Source organism: Myotis nattereri (genome assembly GCF_964212035.1).
Source record: "Myotis nattereri genome assembly, chromosome: X".
In the NCBI taxonomy this organism is placed as follows: domain Eukaryota; kingdom Metazoa; phylum Chordata; class Mammalia; order Chiroptera; family Vespertilionidae; genus Myotis; species Myotis nattereri.
In genome coordinates this window covers 120,832,893-120,851,942 of record NC_138078.1, presented here as the reverse complement: position 1 = coordinate 120,851,942, position 19,050 = coordinate 120,832,893, and positions in this window count along the sequence as shown.

The following is a 19,050-nucleotide window of genomic DNA, read 5'->3' as shown; positions in this document are numbered from 1 at the left end:
ATCTCTCCCTCTCCCTTGCTCTCTGAAATCAATAAAAATATGTTTTAAAGAAATGATACATGATTATAGTAGTAGTATATGAAAAAATGTTATAGCAACAGGCATAAGAGAGAAATTCATTTTACCTCTGTAGATCCTGGATGGCTTTACAAAGGAGCTAAGGCTTGAAAATGAGTAGGAGGTAGCCAAGTAGAGAAATGGGGAGAGAGGGGAGAGAAGAGAGGGAATTCCAGATAGAAGAAACATCATGAACAAATGCCTAAACCAGGCATGTGAATCACTCATTACCTGATGACCTGATTAAAATACAGATACTGTGCTCCATTTGTATAGATTCTGATTTTGTAGGTCTGAGATTGAGAAAACAACAGCTCCCAGGTGATTATAATATGACCTTTTAGTTATGAACCACTAGGTTAGAGAAATGACAGCTTTCTTTCAGGACTAGCTGTTTGGTTTAACAGGCAGAAACAGAGTACATGAGGCATTCATCAACAATGAGTTTGGAAGGAGAAAAGTTTGAAAGGAGAAGATTGTGAGCCTTGTATGTCATTCTAAAGACTGGACTTAATGCCATCGGTTCCTAGAAGTACGGAATGGTTTTAAGGAAGTAAGGAATTTGCTTCAGATTTGTATTTTTTAAAAAAAGAAAGAAAAATAAAAAAAAGAAATCGACCAAACAAGCAAAAACCTCTGGTTTGTACATAAAAGATAGATTGGATATGGAAGAGACTAGAAGCAGAGGTACCTATTAAGAGGCTATTAGTAGGCCATTGTAGAAGTACAGGAGAATGACTGAATTAAATGAATGGCTGTGAGAATAAAGAGGAAGGGATAGATTCCAGAAATGATTTGGAGGTGGAATCAACAACATTCAATAAATTGGATGTGGACAGTATCAAAGGGAGAGGTTTAAAATGCCAGAGACATCCAATTTAGGGAAATGAGTAAATGTTGATGCCTGGAACTAAACCAGGGACTACAGGAGGACCAGATTTGGGGGAAGATAAGGAGTTAAATCTGGGTATACTGAGTTTGAGGTGCCTAAGTGATGATATCTAAGTGATGATCTCCAGAAAGAAATTGAAAATATCAGAAGTCAGATTGCAAACATAGATTTGAGAATTGTGGAGAGAAATCCTTTGAAACCTCATAGCAAGGTGTCAATAAAGAACATAAAAAATAGAAACCAAGTAGAAACATTCACTTCCTATTTAGAAGATCACTATTTAGAAGATCCTATGTTTTAGTCCAGTCAAATGCTGCCTGTGCCCACTGACACCATACCTATCTGCAGAGAGCCTACCATTTTTTCAAAGTAATAATTGTTGGTCTCATGTCTATAAGAGTGTATTACTAAATATTTCTGCTGTGTTCCTGTATACATAGACTGCCCTTTGCATGCATGATAATAAAGGATATAAATTATGTGAAAAGATCTGAATGCTATCTTTCCAGGTTTTTTGGGATGGTTTCCTTGGATGCAACTGTAAAATAGATTATTGTGCAACAGAACAATTTGTATTATATTTCCCCTCCTACACTCAAAAGAAAATGAGGTGGGAGATGACATGCGTGCCTGGTTTCATGAAGCCAAGTTAGTGTCTTCCACATGGAAAAATAATAGGAACAATTTATTGCAATATGAAGCACAGATTACTGGCAAAGCCATGATATTTGCCTGCTGTGAAAGTGCACAGCAACTTGAGTTAACATTTCTCCAATTTTTCAGAATCAGTCATGCCGTTCTGGTTCTTCCATTCTTTCTGTGCTGTTGACTTTTTATGAAACTTCACATATCCCTATAGTTTGCCATATGTGAAGGTAAGCATTAAAATGGCTAAAAGCCAACTCGAAATTAACATAGATAAATCATGCTTTCATATAAATTGTGAAAATAGTGGTAGACATTTACAATCTGAGATCATGAAAGCAGATACAAATAGATTGTATTTTAAATGTTTGTACAACGCATTTTATTATGTGTTTGGGTTTTTCTAAGGTGTTACAAGAAACTGAAATATACCAGCTCTTAAATTTTAATGTTATTTTTGCATGTTGTCAATATAAAGATTCCTGCTATGCAAATATAGAGAAATGAGTGCTTACTATGTTGTGAAGGATAGATTTAGTTTGTAAAACAAATATAAAAAAGATATTTTCTTATTTTTTCAAACTCTCAAAGCATAAAAAGGTTATTGCTGTATGGAAAGGTCATTTCTATGAACAATAACGGAAGAAACTGTTTCTGGGTTGTAAAGTGCAGGTTATTGAACATGCTTCCTAATAAAAACATAAGGTATTCTATGTGAGCATACTAGTATATAGCAATTCACTTCAGTATCACTCTTCTAGCAGTACTTTGGTTCTGCACATAGTAAGTGAGGTATAAAATAATTATTTAATTGTCCTATTTATAGCAGAAGCCCAAACCAAACTCATATTAATGTAAATAGAGGGATTAGCTAATTATAAGAGTTTCATTTACATAATGCTTATTCTGTGTTCGGAATGGTTGCAATTTACATATATTCCCAGGTAATCTTCACCAGAACTCCATGAGCTTAGTACTACTATCATAATGTCATTCCCATTTTACAGTTGACCAAACTGAGGCACCGAGAAATTAACTCATCCAAGGTAGGGTTGCCAGATAAAATATAAGATGCCCAGTTAAAATTGAATTTTAGATAAGTGATGGATAATTCTACATGAGACATATTTATACTGAAAATATTATTTATCTGAACTTAAATTTAACTGGCTCTCCTGTATTTTTATTTGCTAAATCTGACAATCCTACAACCCAAGGTCACATGGTTATTATGGGGTGGAGCCAGGATTTAAACCCAGGAAGTGTGATTATAAAGAATGGAGCTTAGAGTGCTTCATTATCCATATGTGGAATATTAAAAAAATAAAGACTAATGGATACCTCCTGAGCAGGATGATAGGTCTATACGTTTTAATTTATTGTAATTTACTCTAGTGGTTAAGTATTATTTGGTCACAGTGTTTATAGCGAGAACTTTTGTTCTAAAAGTGAAAAGATCTATAACATTTTAAAACTTTCTTCAGTGATTTCTAAGTTGGGAGATTACAGAAAAAGTATAATTCACTGTAATAAGTGGAATTAACTGATCTGTACCATTGTTGAAAATACTTTTTTCTTCCTTCACAAAACAGCCTTGTGTTGTTATAGAGTAAGAGTTTGCTTTTAGTAAGAAGTTTTTAAAATGCAAGTATATATTTACTTATACCATTTTCTTCTCTCTTCCTTTGATATTTTTACTCTAAAGCATGCAAAGGGCATCTACTTTTTGATAGGCACTGCAATTTAATGGGTAAAAGGAAACAAAAGAAATGGGCTTTGGAGCCAGACAGACCTTATGAGCTGTGTGAACTTGATGTCTGAGCTTCATATTCCTCAGCTGAAAAATGGGGATTATTAATACCTCCTTAAAATGGTGATGGTGAAGATTAAATGAGATAATGAACATAAATTGCTCTAATGCGATATCTGGCACAGAATTGACACTTCAAATATAGTGGTAGGTCCTTCCCCCTGTCCATTTACCTCTTCCCCTGAGCCACCACTCTCAGCAATCTTCATGAATCTTTGAAAATCTAATCCTTTTTTTTACAAAAGCATTTTGACTTGCCCAGAAGTTACATAAGAATCAAGGGGTAGAGTAAGTTGGAATCCAGTGTACCTAAAATATTTCCCTTTCTTCTGTGATTTTTTTTGAGTCCCTCAATATTTAGGTTAGAACAAAAGACTACAGTATGATTTCTGCTCTTAGAGATTAATTGCAAGGATTTTTAGAGAGTTTTTTTTCATTGAGAATGTTCATCTCTGAGGGACACAGAGAGGCATAAAAAGAGATGGCAAGGGCAGGGAGATTGTATCATTAAAGTATTTTCCTGTGTATATATGTGTGCATGTGCATTGAAGCAAGAGGCCATGATATATAATCAGGGGAAATACAAAAGTAAGTGCAGCTAGGGTCAAAGGCAAAGTATCATAAGGTTAGAAAGCAAATAATCTTGTTATTGAAAAAAATCAATTCTGAGAGGTGGTATATAGTGTGCTAATTAAGAACATGGATGTGGAGCCAGACTACTTAAGTTCAAATGCCAGTCTTGTTTACATATTAACTCTGTGATCTTCAGCAAGGTATTTAGTTTCTCTGTACCTCAGTTTCCTCATCTGTCAAATGTAGGTAATAAAAATATCTACCTAATCAAGTTTATTTATGGACTTAACTTATTTTTTCTTTAAACTTTTATTGAAGTATGGCAAACAGAAAGGTGTACAAATCATAGGTGTCAAACAGCTGAATAGATTTTCACAAAATTAACACACTCATGTATCTGTCAACCAGATCAAGAAGTAGAATAGTACCTGTACTCCAGAAGTCATCTTGACACCCTTATGCAATCATTACCTCCTCCAACCCAAATGTATCCATTTCCTTGTCTGCAAACATTGTGAATTCATATTGCTACTTTTGAAGTTTAAATGAGGATCTATGTCATATGCTCAGAACAGTGCCTGGCACATAATAAACACAATATAAGCTTAACAATATGATTTTAACAATAACAAGAAAGCAGGTATGTTTTGGGGGTAGAATTCTTAACAGGAATAATGAAATAAAAAGCAAACTTTGGAGCTAAAGTATGACAATAAGTTAAGTGTAATAAGCCTGTTTAAAAAAATGATTGAGTTCTTAAAAACATTTTGCTTCCATAAATTATATCTATTGCATATTCTATGCTAAGACAAATACATTGAATTTGAAACATCAGAGAAAACATATGCCCTAATGTTTTTGCATAATCCAGAATAAGAATTAAAAGACTAATAAAATTAAAAATGAGTTTGGCTGAAGCCTTTTTAGGCCTCGGTTTCTTCATTATAAAGTGAACAGAATTAGGTAATCTCTAAGGTTCTTTCCAGCACTGACATTTAATGATTATGTGAAAATTTTCTTAAAAAGCAAAATCTGGAAATATCTGAACCATCTTTTTATAGCCAAATAATATATCTAGAGTCACAGTAAAACCTGACCTTTTGGAAGAAAGGCAGCTGGGTTTATGTGAAGGGTAATCATGTCTGACTAATCTGTTAGTGCTCCTCAAGAGAGTAAATAACATATGGACATGGAAGAACCAGGGGATATAATTTGCATAGACTTTTTAAAGAGCCTTTGACAAGCTTCCATATTATTGACATTTTTTTGTTGTTAAATGAGTTCTTATGGGATTTGGGGAAACATGTCATGAAAGGTGAGCTAATTTACAGAATGAAATAGAAGATAGGAAAAATGGGTGCTTCTCTGAATGGAGAAGTGTTGGCAGTAAGATTACCATAGTCCTAGGCTTATTTAAATATTATAGGTGATGTAAAATAAGGTATACAAAGTGGCATTTCTGTATTTGTAGCTGGCACTAAGCTCTTCTCAGTAGAGAAATGCCAAGCTGCCGTAGGATAAATGGCGAGAAAAATCTCTGAAAATTGAGGGAATGGAGAAAAAAAAAGGAAGAGTAAGTAGATTATCTCAGCAAGGCATAGCATTTACAATAAAAAATCCTAACTATACAAACAAATAATAAGATCTGGTACTTATGGCTCTAGAAAGAGATCTCGGAGTTATAGATATTTCTGAAACAATTGCAGTTCTCTGTGCCATTTTGGCTGGAAAGGTCAACAAAATGCTGTGCATCAATAGAAAATAGACTAGAAAGAAAATAAAACATTATCCTATTTTGAAAAAAAACATTAAAACCTGGAGCATCCTTATCTGGACATAATGTTTAATACAGAAGGCCATAAATCAAGGAAGGCAAAATGGAGCTCAAGGTGGTATAGAGATGGGCAGTATGAATGAAAGAATGAGAAGGCACCATACTGAGACAGACTCAAAGTATTAGGATCCTTTAACCCAAAATCATGAAAATAGAGCCAATGGCCAAAGTTAATAATAATACTAGTATTACTGATAATTACCACTTATTTACTACTCATTCTGTGCCTGGCACTGGTCTAAGCACTTGACATGTATTAAATTATTCAATATTTATTAACCCTATGAGTTAGGTATCACTATTATAAAAGCATCATGAAGGGTAGGTACAGAGAAGTAGTCAAGGTTATTTATTTACTGCCTAGAGCTCAGCACAGAACTTCAAACTCAACTCAAAAGAGTAAAATCCAAGACAAACAAAAGGAAGTGAGACTTTACAAGTGGTCAGTAAACCTAGGGAACTTGCCACCTCAAGCAACAGTACAAGTTGAGCTGAAAAGAGAGTCAAGGATTAGAACTATATTTGTAGAAGATAAAACCAAGATAGCTTATGAAGAAAGTCTTGTAAATTTTATTTAAACTTTGATGCTGTCGCTAAGAAGATAATCACACTCTCTCCACTCCTACTTGTCAACATATCTCTGAACCCCCTAAAAAATTCTGGGATGGATGGACCAGAAGTTTGCCCAAATGTGGCTTTTCTTTTTACAATTTGACATAAGTAGTGGAATAGAATGTGAATTCCCTGTGGGTATTTCAAGATGAAACTTATACTCTATGTGGATCTGTTTTCATTGATAGCTTAATTACACAGAATCCTATTTAAAGTAAAGTTTTTCCCATTATAAATGAAAACTTTTTAAAAAATTATTTGCAGAAGAATGATTTGCCATAAAGAGAGCACGTAGAGGGTTTTCCCTTCAACATCCATATTCCAGTCAGCATTTATTTTGGGTTATTTCAAGCCCATATTTCTTTAATAAATTATATTACAGATAAAATACATTTCATACAAGGAAAAATGGGAAAGTAACTTAAAACAGTGCCCCTGTGTAAAAAAACCCCTCCCATGAAAACGTACATAGTGCCTTCTCTAACACATCAGTCCTCACAACACCCAAGGACAGACTCATCCAGTGTTGCTTGGGGATTCTTCTGTCTTGGTGTAATACTGCCTGTTTCCACAAAATGTCCTACTATCCTCCCTTGGCTTGGCTACCTCTACCTTATTGGAACACTGTCAGTGCTCTGGGCACACCATGAAAAAGAAACAGAGAAGAAAAGAAAGGCTAGGAGTGAACATCTAGTTGACAAAGAGCTAACCTTATCTTTGGGAAAGAAGTATGAAAAGAAAAAAAATTTTGGAACCTAAGAAACAGAGGAAGGAGAAAGGGAAAATGAAAGCACAGGATTTTCTGAAGTAGAGTATGATACAATTTTTAAATTGTTTAAAAAGAGAGATAGGATTAAGTGTGGTTTTAATGATAATATAGATAATTGGGCCATAGCAAAAAGGTGAAGTTGCCCAATCCTTTGAGCTCTTCTATTTCTCAAAGCACAGAGTCTCTGCTCTTTGTGTCCCCTGACCCTGACCCTGTGTCCTCTGGCTGCCCAAAGTCTGTTTCAGAAGCTAGTGGCTAAGCCAGTACTCCCCCAGACAGACCTTGGATCAAAACCATTCGCACCTCGTTTGTTTAAAATATATTTGTGTTCTTCTCATTTTAAACCCTGGCCTGAGACCATTTTTATCTTAATAGAGAATACTTATTAAATATTGTTTCTAGTTGCAGGTAGCATTATTTTGAGAGCAGAAGCTTCCACATAGCCTCAAATAAGAGGTGGAAAGGCAACAGTTTTTGTCTAAGTCAGGTAACCACACTGACCTTAAGTTTTCTCATCTGTAGAATGGCAATACATAATACCTTTCATTTCTATTATAATGGACAAAACTTTCACATACATTTACCTACTTGACCCTCACAGCCACCCTCTGAGATAAGAATTATTTTTCCATTTTACAGACAAGGGAACTAAAGCTCCGTGAGGTTAAGTAACTTGTCTTGGGATAATATGTGAAAGGGTCCGTGCATAAGAAGAGGAGTCAGAATACCAGGATAGTGAGTTGACATATGATGACAGAAGCTGCCCAGACAATGGGAACTATATGACTGTGTAGAGATAGCATGAAACCAAGGTTATGGGTATGGGCTTTGAAGTCACAGACATCTAGTTATAAATCCTGGCTCTGCCCCTTATTTCCTGGCATCCCTTGAGCAAGTCACCTCTCAGAGTTACTTTCCTCATTTGGAAGATGCAGATAATAATGCCTACCTTATAAAGCTGTTGTGAGAAACAGGTAAAACACTGAATGTAATGTGCTTAGTACAGTGGAGAGCATATGAGAAACAGGCAAAAATGAGGAAGTTTCTGAAGTGATTATTAGTAGTAATACTTGGTGCACCTGCTAGCCCAAATCATGGAGTAACTGGACCAAATGTAGAGTTAGCCAGTAGTGACCAGGCCATAGGAAAACCAAACACAGTAGACACAAGGAAAGAAAGAGTAGTTTGTGTGTTCTGCAGGTAGGACTGGTCAACACTACTCAAGAATAGGTTGCAGTTTCCTTAGAACAGTGGTTCTCAAACTTGAGCCTATTTTGGAATCATGTGAAAGGTTGTTTGGTTTTTACATTTTTTAAGTTTTTTTCAATTATAGTTTACATTTAATATCATTTCGTATTAGTTTCAGGTGTATAGCATAGTGGTTAGACAATTATATACTTTACAAACTGTTCCCACTGATATTTCTAGTATCCAAATGGCACCATACATCATTATTACCATACTAGTGACCCATTGCATGGATTTGTGCACATTGAAGGAAATTAATTAGAAGAAAGATTTGTGCAGTAATTACATTACTGCAAAATATTACATGTCAAAATAGTGTATATACGTAATATAGTATTATAAAATTAAACCATGCATGTGATTGGCACCAGTGAGAGCTTTATATGTATCGTGCATGTGCGAGTTAATGTTTATTTTTAAATTGCCAATGTGCATCATATGTACTGGTCGGTCAGTCAGATGGATGGTCGGTTGGTCACTTAGCCTTTTATATATGTAGATTATTGACTTTATTTCCTATGCTGTACTTTACATCCCCAAGACTATTTTGTAACTACCAATCTGTACTTCTCAATCTGAAAGGCTTGTTAAATGATAGATGTCTGGGCCTCACTTCCAGAGTATCTGATTCAGAAAGTCTTGGATGAGACCTAAGAAATTGAATTTCTCATGAGTTCTCTAATATTGCTGATACCACTGATCTTAGGAGCCCATTTTGAGAAACATTGTCTTAAAATAAAAAATCCTATCCAGGAGAGAACCAAGATGGTGGCATAGGTAAACACCAAGTTTGCTGCCTCAAACAACCACTTCAAAAATACAACTAAAAGACGGAACGGACATCACCCAGAACCACAGGAAGGCTGGCTGAGGGGAAATTCTTCAACTAGAAGGAAAGAGAATAGCATACCAAGACTCAGAGGAGGCGCAGTGTGGAAAATACAAAGGTGCGGAGGTGCACGTGGAGCGGGCTGGTGGCTGGGCTGAGGGCGCGGTTGTTGTTTTCAATCGGGAGGGAGTCTCAGGCTCTGAGCTCCAGTTCCAGGCGAGTCTCTAGGGACCCAGACTCAAACGGGAGAAGCAGGACATCTGGCATCGGTCAGAACGTGAGGGCAGCTTTCTCTCCAAGGTTTTCAGCGGTTGCTGGGACTCTGAGAGGCAGAGCCGCTGGGGAAGGGACTGAGAGCAGCCATAACTGCTCCCTCCGCCTGCCCTGTTGATCCCTTGAGACCCGCCCAGCCCAAGTCCTGCACAGAGCCATTAGCCGGATAGCCTCAGGCAAAGGCTAGATTAGCACCTCCCCAGAAGACAGAAGTTTTCCCACTGCAGACACAGCTGACTCTCACAGCCAGTTGGCCTGGAGGTCAAATCCCCCCAGTATTAACTACAACAATCAAGGCTTAACTACAACAAGACTGCCCACAAAGACCACTAGGGGGTGCACCAAGAAAAGATAAAAAAATGCGGAGACAAAGAAACAGGACACAAATGTCAGAAATGGAAGATATAGAGCTCAAAACCACACTTTTAAGGTCTCTCAAGAACTGTCTAGAAGCTGCCGATAAACTTAGTAAGGCTCTCGAAAAGACTGGTGAGACCGCCGATAAATGTAGTGAGATCCTCAAGAAATCTAATGAGACCCTCTATGTTGTGATAAAGAACCAACTAGAAATTAAGCATACACTGACTGAAATAAAGAATATTATACAGACACCCAACAGCAGACCAGAGGAGCGCAAGAATCAAGTCAAAGATTTGAAATGCGAAGAAGCAAAAAACACCCAACCGGAAAACCAAAATGAAAAAAGAATCCGAAAATACGAAGATAGTGTAAGGAGCCTCTGGGACAACTTCAAGCATACCAACATCAATTATAGGGGTGCCAGAAGATGAGAGAGAGCAAGATATTGAAAACCTATTTGAAGAAATAATGACAGAAAACTTCCCCCACCTGGTGAAAGAAATAGACTTAGAGGTCCAGGAAGCGCAGAGAACCCCAAACAAAAGGAATCCAAAGAGGACCACAACAAGACACATCATAATTAAAATGCCAAGAGCAAAAGACAAAGAGAATCTTAAAAGCAGCAAGAGAAAGAAACCAAGTTACCTACAAGGGAATACCCATACGACTGTCAGCTGATTTCTCAACAGAAACTTTGCAGGCCAGGAGGGAGTGGCAAGAAATATTCAAAGTGATGAATACCAAGAACCTACAACCAAGATTACTGTATCCAGCAAAGCTATCATTCAGAACTGAAGGTCAGATAAAGAGCTTCACAGATAAGGAAAAGCTAAAGGAGTTCATCACCACCAAATAGGTATTATATGAAATGCTGAAAGGTATCCTTTAAGAAGAGGAAGAAGAAGAAAAAGGTAAAGATACAAATTATGAACAACAAATATGCATCTATCGACAAGTGAATCTAAGAATCAAGTGAATAAATAATCTGATGAACAGAATGAACTGGTGATTATAATAGAATCAGGGACATAGAAAGGGAATGGACTGACTATTCTTTGGGGGGGGGGAGGGGTGTGGGAGATGCGGGAAGAGACTGGACAAAAATCGTGCACCTATGGATGAGGACAGTGGGTGGGGAGTGAGGGCGGAGGGTGGTGTGGGAACTGGGAGGAGGGGAGTTATGGGGGGGGGGGAAGAGGAACAAATGTAATAATCTGAACAATAAAGATTTAATTAAAAAAATGAAAAAAAATCCTATCCAGTTTTAGGCAACAGTTTCCTTGCTTTTGTTTTCTTTTTCCTTCTTAGTAAAAATCCTCTTAAAAAACACCAACCCTATTGTAGTAGGACAACCCATAACTGGTCCAGGAGAGTTAGGACTGCTGGAAACCAGGGATGGTTGTGACAATGACTGCCCTAGGTAATAGGCGGGGAGAAGCCTTAGAGCAGAACAAAAGTCAAAACTCAGCTGGGAAGGACCAGAAATAGCTGTGATGACTGAACCTTTCCCAGCTTGAATTTTCCCTCATAAACTATTTCTTACTTAAGCTCTTTATCCCTTTTATAACTACTACTATATTTTGGGGGGTGGGGAAAGAGTCACTGTATTTTCTTTCTGTATTTTCCCCACTCCTTTGTTTTACAATTTTTCAATTACAAGGCAGAAATGAACTTCTTGGAGAGCCTAGTGCAGCATGCACAGGCTATGGCAGCCTGAGCAGAAAGCTTAATGAAATTGGACATCTCTCTTGAAGTAAAATATGTGCTCTGTGCTCTGTATCATGTTACAGCAAATTTGAAAGCCAAGGGCTATGTTCCAAGTCAGCGCCTGGCAGTTGTCAGTAACTAAGCCTTCACTACCTATTAAATACAGTTAATGAAGCAGTCTGTGTTTATAAATTAGAGTGTTTGTCTTTGACAATAGTAACCCATTAGAAAGAGGAAGATAGATAGCCTTGGACTTGTGGTCTTGTTGAGAACATATATTTCTACTGAAAAACTTAGGAAACTGAATACAAATAGAAAATCCTGCTATAATTATAAGAATGTAAGTTTCAGCTCTTGAGGCAGAGATACTTTAGATTAGGAATTCCATATAAGTTGTCTGGGCCTGTTCAGTGCCTTTAAGCTATCAGGTATTTGCCTGTACCAACCTGCCCACACGGAATGAAAACAGGCCTCCCACATTTTTTTTTTTTTCAGAATTCATGGCTTCTGGCCTGAACCATTCACCCCAGCTTATCTCATATGCATTTCTAACTCATCCTCAGTCTATTCTAATTTCTGACTTTGTGACTCATTTTTCCTCTTATCTCCTTGCCTCTCCCTAGGACCTGGCACTTGGTGCTACTTCTCAAACTTGAACTTTTGCAGTCTTCTTTGGTCAATAATCTGATTCCTCACTGGGCTAGACAACTATTGGCATCCTTGGATGCGTGCCCCACTGGGACCAACCCATGCCCTGGGCCTTTCACACAGGCTGTCATGGAAGATACCACTACAAAATCAATCAATCCCTTGGAGCAGAACTCAGACTTGAGATTTGTGGCTCCTTGATACTACTCTCAGAAGGATCAGAAAATAAATGAAAATGGGAAAAATTCTTGCCCGATTAGCTATACTAATAATAGAGGAATATGCAAATAATCTGGGACTCCATCACCATAATGACTGAACAGCAGGCTGTGTGGGGCGACAAGGCTGGCAGGGGATTAGTGAGAGAGGGACAACCAAATGACTGAACGGCAGGCTGCATGGGGCAACCAGACCGGCGGGGGGGGGGGGGGGGAGGGTGCAAGCAGGTAGGGGCGATCAGGCTGGCAGGGGGCACAGTAAGGGGAGACCAGGCTTGCAGGTGGGAGGACAGCTAGGGGCAATCAAGCTGGCAGGCAGAGGTGGTTAGGGATGATCAGGCTGGTAGGGGGGCAGTTAGAGACAATCAGGCAGGCAGGCAGGTGAGCACTTAGGAGCCAGTGGTCCCAGATTGTGAGAGGGATGTCCGACTGCTGGTTTAGGCCCGATCCCCCAAGGGGTGACAGATTGGAGAGGGTGCAGGCTGGGTTGAGAGAACTCCCCCACCCCCTGCAGTATGAATTTCATGCATCAGGCCTCTAGTGATATATAAAAGAGCCAACTGAATTTTTGTTTGATTGAAGTACATGAATAAGAAAAGGATGGTTTGTAGTATATACTATTTAGTAGTTCTAACTTCTCAGATGTGAAGAATTGCTATTTCTTTTTTCCTCTCCTTTATATCCACCTCTTCCCAACAGCCTATCCATCCATTATATTCAAAGACTTATTAATTCTACCCTCTATAACAGTGGTTCTCAACCTTCCTAATGCCGTGACCCTTTAATACAGTTCCTCATGTTGTGGTGACCCCCAACCATAAAATTATTTTTGTTGCTACTTCATAACTGTAATTTTGCTACTGTTATGAATTGTAATGTAAATACCTGATAAGCAGGATGTATTTTCATTGTTACAAATTGAACATAATTAAACCATAGTGATTAATCACAAAAACAGTATGTAGTTATATTTGTGTTTTCTGATGGTCTTAGGCGACCCCTGTGAAAGGGTCATTCGACCCCCAAAGGGGTTGCGACCCACAGGTTGAGAACCACTGCTCTATAATAACTCTTGAGTTGATCATCTCTTTCCTGAGCTATTTGTAATAGCACCCTCGTAATTGGTCTACTGCAGCCAGTGTCTCTTTCTCTCCTGGTCCCACTGTTGCACACCTTCCATCTCTTGCCAATCCATTCTCCATACTTCTGCTAAAGTAATCTTTCTAAAGCACAGATCTAATCAAGTTACTCCTCTTTTTAATACATTTTATTGCCATGTATGTTTCTGACTGTTATTATATACACTAGTTGTCCGGTGCACGAAATTTGTGCACATTAAAAGGGAATTAATTGCCATAACCGGTTTGGCTCAATGGATAGAGCATCGGCCTGTGGACTCAAGGGTCCCAGGTTCAATTCTGGTAAAGGGCATGTACCTTGGTTGCAGGCACATCCCCAGTGGGGAGTGTGCAGAAGGCAGCTGATCGATGTTTCTCTCTCATCGATGTGTCTAGCTCTCTATCCCTCTCCCTTCCTCTCTGTAAAAAATCAATAAAATATATATTTTTTAAAATGGAATTAATTAGCAGAGATATTTTAATATTGCTATTTGCCCTTTCTCTATAATAGAAGTGTGAGAGATGAAAGGAAATTAGTAAAATGTATATGAAAATAATATATACATTTATTAATAAATAAACAGTAACAAAAGGAGCTGATTCCATGAGGAAAGGGGCTCCCTCCTCCCTCCTGTCAGGGTCCAGGGTGCAGGAGAATGGGGTTCCTGGCTGGCAGGCCACTGACAGCAAGCTGTTCAACAGCAGATTCTGTGAGGAATGGGGCTCCCTCCTTTCTACTTTCAGGGTCTGGCTTGAAGGTTGGCTATGCCCGCTATTGGGCCAGACCCAGAGTTCTACCACGCCGTGGCCTCCATCTCAGCAAACCAGGACTGACTGCTGCAGGGTGCTCCTGGTGCTCTGAGGGTGAGTTCTTTCCTCAGGCCACATGGGAAACATCTGGGGAGGGTGCAGTTGTTGGCAAAACGACCCAGGATTCAGTGGGTCCATGCTCCAAAGGTGGGTTCCTGCCTTAAACCCCGCTCTCACCAGAAACAGCTTGGGGGAGGGCACAGTGGTTGCCAAGACAACCCCTGCAGGACTGACTTCCTTCCGCTTGGTCGAGCTTCTGACTTGATGTTACACCCAAACAGCTCCGGGAAACAGCTTGGGGAGGGTGCAGCCCTTGACAAAGTGACCCAGGATTCAATGGGTCCACGCTCTGAGGGCAGGTTCCTGCCTCAAACCCCACCCTCACCGGAAACAGCTTGGGGGAGGGTGCAGCTGTTGCCAAGACAACCCCTGCAGGACTGAATTCCTTCTGCTTGGTCACGGCGGTTCAGGTTGTGATGAACACCATCCATGGTTTTTATATAAGTAGATGATTCTGGTTTTCTAGAAGATAAACTATTCTAATTGTTCCAATAATATCGATCTACTATGCTATGTCTGCATTGTGCTTTAGAGTGTTTTCACAGCTATTATATAATTTTAACAATAACCCTATGACTTACATATTTTATCTCTATATTTGAGGAGAGAGCATAACTTGTACATATAGTGAATTGCACATAGTATGAGGTGTGTATATTAAAAATTAAATGTGTACTAGATCTGAGTTACTTTTAAAGAAAATTCAACATTTTAGTTCTAAAGAATGAATTTGTTAAAGCTGTTCAGATGCTGCTAAACATTAGTTGTTTCAAACATGCAATTACTGAGGTCAAAGTTGTGCTTCAATTCCCATTTGTTTAAGTTAATCGCTTTCAGTTTCATGGACATAGTCTGTAACCCTAACCTCAGTCATCTATTTTACAATTGCAGGTCCCAATGGAACATCAGTAACAGAATATGGATAAGTCTCTATCATGACTCTATCCCTTTTTACTTGAAAAATTGAATATAATAGTAACTCTTCATATATATATATATATATATATATATATATATATATGGTATATGCAGTTGTATAAAGGCATTTTAGTAATAATCATCTAGACAAAGAGAAACTATGATTCTCAAAAATGGTATGTTAAGGGCCCTTATGGATCCTCCATAAATAGCTCATGGATATAATAATTTACTAATCATACAATTCCTGTATAGACATGCTAGTTCCATCTCTACTGATGACTTAGATAACAATTATTAATATAGTATCAGATAAATACTGTAGTAATTCCACTTATTAACTTCTACATTCTTTTTTGAATGATTAACAAATCCTTGTACAGATCATACTACCTTTTTCATTTACAGAGATGTGATTAGAACATCAGTTTCAACCTTATGTACATCTGATCCCTTCCACTGAACACTTATCTAAAAGAGGTGCCTTAAGGAAGACACTTGGCTGGTACATTTTGATGGTAAGATAGTGGAGACAATGAGTTTACATTCCCTAAGAACAGACGTAGGTCAAATCCTGAGGGTACTCTAAAGATGGGACACATATGGGTAAAGTAGGAATATTTCTGGAAGAGAGAAGCAGAAAAGTAACAGAAGATGAGCTTCTCTTACATACCCATTTGGCTTTAAGCCAGCAGTAATTAAGAATATATGAAATGGTATTGTATTAACAGCATCCTATAATGGTTAAGAAACTAAGTTCTTGCTCAGCTGGTGTGGCTCAGTGATAGAGCATCGACCTATGAAGCAGAGGTCATGGTTTGAATCCCAGTCAGGACACATGCCAGGGTTGCAGTCTCGATCCCCAGTAGGAGATCTCTCTCATCATTGATGTACCCATCTTTGTCTTCCTCTCCTTTCTTCTTTGAAATCAATAAAAATATGTTTTTTAACCAAAAAACCAAGTTCTGGAATCAGACAGACTTGAGCTCAAATTCTAGTTCTGGCACTCTCTATCTGTGTGGCCATTGGCAAGTATCCTAATCGTTCTGAGCCTTGATTTGCTGATATTTAAAATAATGATAATACCTACCATACAGGGTTGTCTTGAGAAGTTAAATGGGGTAGTTCATGTAAAACACTTAATGGAATATCTGAGATATTATAAGTAATTAAGAAATTATATATATATATATATATATATATATATATATATATATATATATATGTATTAGAGGCCCATTGCACAAAGATTCCCACAATAGGCCTTCCTTCCGCTGGCTGCCGGCACCGGTTTGCCTTCTGCACCTGGGACCCAGGCCTTTGGTCTGGCCGCAGCAGAGAAGCCAAGCCTCTCTTCTCTAGCCACAGCAGCGAGGCTTGGCTTCTCCACTTGGGCCACAGCAGTGAGGCTTGGCTTCTCTGCTCCAGCTGCAGCAGAGAAGCCAAGCCTCTTCAGTCTTTAGTCATCTTCAGTCTTCGCTCTGCGCCTGCATATGCAAATTAACCGCCATCTTTGTTGGGTTAATTTGCATACTCATCCTGATTGGCTGGTGGGGGTAGCGGAGTGACACCAATTTGCATGTTTCTCTTTTATTATATTATTATATTAATATATATATTAGAAGCCCGGTGCACAATAATTTGTGCACTGGCGGGGGGGGGGGTCCCTCAGCCCAACCTGTGCCCTCTCACAGTCTGGGACCCCTCGGGAGATAACCACCTGCTGGCTTAGGCCCGCTCCCCTGGTGGCAGATGGCTTGCCCAATCCCGCAGTGTATGCCCCATCTCCCCCAGTCACAGATGGCAGGCCCAGATCCCGCATTGGGTTGGGCAGCCAGTCAGATCGTGCTACCGCCCGCCCCACCCAACCCACCCACCCTGGCCCACACACTGCAGGCCAGGGATCACGCTGCCGCCCGCCCTGGGCTGCACAGAGCAGGCCCAGGTCCCGAGCTGGGGCAGGCGGAGGCTGGGGATTGCGCTACTGCCCACCCCGCCTGCCCTGCCCGCCCCGCCCCACGCACAGCACTGCCGCCTGCCCTGCCCCACACAGGACAGGCCCGGATCCCGCCGCTGGGGTGGGCAGCAGCTTGGGATTGCGATGACACCCACCCTGCCTGCCCCGCCCTCCACACGGCAGGCCAGGATCTCCCGCTGGGGCGGCCATCAGCTGGGGATGGTGCTGCTACCAGCCCCAGGCTGGGCGGCGCAGCGGGATCTGCCTGCAGTATGCAAATTAGCTGTCATCTTTTGTTGGTGGTTAATTTGCATATCACACTGATTAGCCAATGGGAGGCATAGCAAAGGTATGGTCAATTACCATGTTTGTCTATTATTAGATAGAATATATATATATATATATATATTATATGTAAATTTAAGGTTGCTTTTTCTTTTTTTATTTCTTAAAGTATTACAAAGAGTATTACACATGTCTCCTTTCCCCCCCTCCTTGACATTCCCCCGGCTTTCCCCACCCCCCAGTGTCTTGTGTCCATTAGTTATTCTCATATGCATGCATATAAGTTCTTCAGTTGATCTCCTACCCCCCAAAACCCTCCCCAGGGTTCCCACTGTAGTTTGACAGTCTGCTCAATGATGCTCTGCCTCTGTATCCATTTTTGTTCATCAGTCTATAATGGTCCTTATTACCAATAAATGAGTGAGTTCATGTGGTATTTTTCTCAGATTCCCAGGGGCCGTCTCAGTCTCACAGGGGCCATCTCAGCCTCACAGGGGCCGTCCCAGCCTCACAGGGGCTGTCCCAGCCTCACAGGGGCTGTCTCAGCCTCACAGGGGCCGTTTCAACCTCACTGGGGCCGTCTATTTAAGGTTGCTTTTTCTTAAGTAAATATATTTTCACTGAAAGACTACATTAGTGGAGCTAGATTCATAGCACTTCAAAATAAAAACTCAAGCTAATTTCTTTGATGCTGGAAAGAAATAAATATGGTTAAAAAAGCATAAGAAATAAGCCCAAGAAATACATGAGGATAGAAGGATCCTTGTATCCCAACAGAGACCAAAAAGTCATACTTTGGAAATATAAGGTCTAATCAAATGTATATAGTTGATAACTGAATTAGTACCATGAGAACTCAGAGCAATGTAGAAGGTAAGAAGATGATACAAAGCTGGAAGCAAAAGCAAACATTACCTATTCACCTAGAAATGGGTATAATCTCTGGTCAACTTGTAAAAAATACATGTAGTTTCCTTTGCAAAAATAATTTAGAGGAAAAGAATGGAGGTACAACTCCTTATAAAGATAGGAGTTTAGGGGAAAGACCTCACTATTCACAGGTTATGTTTGTTATTATTTATGTAGACTTTTGCCAGTTCAGAGAAAATAACATTTGTTTTTGCATTCTCCTTGGGCCTGAGCACATTTTACTTGTTCAGAGATAGCTGATTAGCTGAGATAAACAATCTCAAATTGCCAAGTTATAACTGTTGCTTTTTTAGGATATAAACAATGATTCCTTACCTATGTGACTAAAAGCAGGCCAAAACAGTAGGTCTGATGGAATGTTAAAAGTATGGCTGTTGAGTGTCACCTACACAATAACTCCTGACAGCCATTTCCTGTTTGGCAGCATAGAGGAGAGGGCTGATTGACTTATCATCCTGATTCATCATTATGACTCAAATAATCTCTTCTGTCTACCT